The sequence below is a fragment of the Coffea arabica genome, chromosome 4c, assembly GCF_036785885.1.
Source record: "Coffea arabica cultivar ET-39 chromosome 4c, Coffea Arabica ET-39 HiFi, whole genome shotgun sequence".
Lineage (NCBI taxonomy): Eukaryota > Viridiplantae > Streptophyta > Magnoliopsida > Gentianales > Rubiaceae > Coffea > Coffea arabica.
In genome coordinates this window covers 27,981,162-27,984,796 of record NC_092316.1, presented here as the reverse complement: position 1 = coordinate 27,984,796, position 3,635 = coordinate 27,981,162, and positions in this window count along the sequence as shown.

The window sequence follows — 3,635 nt, the reverse complement described above, 5'->3', positions numbered from 1 at the left end:
ATTGACTTGGATTCCATTTGATACGTAAGTTAGCAAGTTGTACTTATTTCTTGGGTTTGAAATTGGAGCTTGAGACTTTAACTATAAAACCCTAAGACTGGTTATTCTTGAAGATGATGGTGCTCTAGCTGGTGGCTTGCTTATTAAAGATTTTGAACTTCAAATGAATAACCTTTGGTTTCAGCTTGTGTTATGGTTTGACTGAATCTAATTTCGTAAAGGCATGTGATCTAATTGAAATTAATGATATTGGCACTAATCTTGAAAGTGGTACGCATAAAATATGACTTTGATTTTCGTTTAAGAGCGTACGGTCTGAGTCATGAAGTTCCTTAGTTTGAATTCTTGTATTTGAGTACTCGATACTTTTCCTGAGGAAATGTTCATGAATTTTGAACGGATCATGGTTTAATGTATGATGATGTGAATAGAAATTACAAGTGAGTTTGAGATAAGTTGTAATGGCACAGGTTAAAGCGCAGAAGATTTTGTATTGTACTCGAGACTTAACTGAATGAGGAGATTGAAATAATGGCCTGGACTTGTCTAATAAGTGTTTGGCTCGGGTTTTGATAGATTTCGGTGGTGGCCGGAATTGTTGAGAAATTTTTAGTTTTGCATCTTTCTTCTTGTCTTCCTGTTTGATTAAAGTTGCACTACCTGATTTGTAAGTGTTGGGATTTGAGATGCTTGAACTACCTGAGACTGACCTTGAACTGCCTGAGATCGACTAGACTAAGCTTACTTGAGACTTGAACCTATTTAGGCGAGAGTGCTCTTACGTACACTTAATGGACCTGATTTGACTTGATATATGGTATTTCATTTACGCTTGAGCAAGTAGCTTGATTTGTATATGACCTGTATGTGGACTTGAATTTTGTGACTGCTTAAGAATATGATTTCCTGGGCATAAACTAGGCGAGTGAGTTCTTATTTGTACTCGTGCTCCATGAACCCGAAGTATTGGCTCTGCCTTTGAACTTATATGTTTGATCCCTGCTTTGACCCTGCTTTTGAACTTATTCATACTTGTGTGGTTGTAGACCGGCTACTACTCTTTTGTAGCGGTTGAACTGAACTTCTCTGGTGAGGCATTTCCTGTTGTGTTTTTAAGCACCGCCATTCTTCTAGCGAGGCATGCTTGTTGTGTTTTCAAGCACCACCAGGGCCCACTTCTTGAACTGAGACTCTTTGGCGAAGTATAACCGTTGTGCTAGCTTGTTCTGTTGTCCAGCACTGCCCGGGGTAAAACTTCCGACTTGAGCCTAAGCCATGTCCTGAATTTTTTGAATATCTGGGGCTTTGAGTTTAACTCAGGGCTAGTTGTTTGAATTGTGCCTTTTGCATATTCTTTTGATTATTTGTTTCGCTACCTGTTGGCTCGTTGCTAAGTGATAAATAGGATTGGAGTGATTTTAAGTACTTGACTGCTTTCAAGGATTGTTTTGATTGGATTAGTGTAAGTTGGAATGTCGAGGATGACATTCTTTAAGAAGGGGAGTTTGTGACGCTCGAAGGAAAAGAAACGAAAAAATTTGGTGGAAAATGGGAGGACCAAATCCGGCCGCAAATCCGGCCAGTTCTTGGCCGGATTGCTGGCTGGATTGTTTGTGCATTTTGGAAAAAATGGGTTTTCGTTCTGCCCAAAATCTGGCCGAAAATCCGGCCAGATTCCGGACGGATTGTGACGTGGCACGTATCCGACCAAATTTCGGCTGGATTGTGACGTATCGCCTCCGCAGCCAAGTTTGACCGACTGTTTTTCTTTGTTCTTATCTTGCTTTTGGCCAAAATATCTTCATTTTCTTCACCCTCTTGGTCAAGCTTCATAGAGAGAAAAGAAAGAAAACCTTCAAATTGTTTCTTCCACTCTTGCTTATATCTTGTAACTTCACCGTTAGTTTTGTAAAATGCTCCGATTAACTTCATATATAAGGTGATTGCTAGCTATTGGTGGAGTTGTTTGGAGGGTCAAGCACTAAGCTACCTTGTTTCTTGTGGTTGTCAGGTAAGTGGCCAAGAAATCCTTTCTTTGTTCCTTATAATTGGAAATTAGTGGCTTGTAAAGGTTAAAGATGCTATTTTGTTGATGATTTCATGATTTTAAGTAAAGTTGGACCAATTTCTGGTTTATTGAGGATTTTTTTGATTTTGTATGATAATCATGGGTTGGCCTTGGAATAATGGATTGATATGGTATAAAATGAGGCTTGTGTATATTAGTTGTGATGGGTTGCGAAAAATTTCCGATTGAAGGGTAAATTTCAGTTCAAGGGTTTTGAATTGGGGCTTTCTTGTGATTAGTATTGGAGCTATTAATTGGCTCAAGTGGAAGGGTATTGTGGCCCTAATTGGATGTGTTTTATTGCTTATGAACCGTATGTGTAATTGTGGTTGGTAAGATGCAATTTGGTGTTTTTATTGTAGGGTGGAAATAAAGAAATTAAGGGGAAGTGCTATCCAATCTTTAAGAGCATTTGATTGCTTTGAGTTGAGTTGCCTTTTGGTAGAAATGAAGGGCTTTACTTTGCTTGTTTTCAAGGTTTTGGAAGGCATAATCATTAGAAGCTTCTTTTGTTCTTTAATCTTGTGATTAAGTATTGGATAAGTTGACCTTGATTAATTTTATAGAGATTCATGTGATTTGGAAGTTGGGATGATGAAGTTCCATGTTAGTGATATTTCCAGACTTTATCTAGGTGATTTCATCTTTGATTTGCTATGTATATGATTAGTAAAAGCTATTCTAGTGTTAAGGTGGAATTACTAGCCTTGATTGAAATTAGTGATAGTTATATGCAAAGATTAGTTTAGAAGTATAATTTCAGTTTTTATGGTATTATTTCTGCCCTCATGTGATAAGTAGTGGTTGTCCATAGCATGATAGCTTGCTGTTGTGATAAATGACGCTCTGGCATGCTAGTTTTGATTGCCTAAAGAAATTTCAGCTTAAGTGCATGAATTCCAGATTAGGGTTTCCAATTGTGGTGGTAATTTGTCCTATTTTCGCATGGTATGTTTGACCTTGAGAGAGACTGAATCGGCCCTTACTCAAAGCATGAAACTTATAGATACATGAGTTAGCTAGTTACCTGCAAAATTTCAGATTGATTGGAGTACTGTAGCATGTGAAATGACCGAAATAACCTTGACTACCATAAACCCTGTTTCATGGACAGTTTCCATTTTCTCTAAGATTTCGGTTTTTGACCCTAAAAATATATGATTTGGCCTTGGAGGTCTTCATAAGAAATGTTGGTATATGTCTTAGCTTCGTAACGCCATAAGATTCGTTTCAATAAGATGAGTGTAGCTTTACTTGTGATTAAAATGCCAAAAGGTAATAGGAACTTGCTGATTTTAGACTTCCTTTTGCTTGACATGATATTCATAATCTAGGGCTTGGACTTGAGCAAGGCAATGATATATGATGGATGGTTCCTGAGCTGTGGTTGGTGAGTGATCTCCAAACTATTTGCAAAGTTATTTTTTGAACTAGTTCTTGCATTGATTACTCAATTGCTTATCATTTGTGCTTGTGTATGTGCCATGGCATGATTTGGCTCCAATGAGTTCTTGGGAAATCTTGTACTTGGAACCAACGTCTCCACCCTGTTCACCTGGAGCAATGA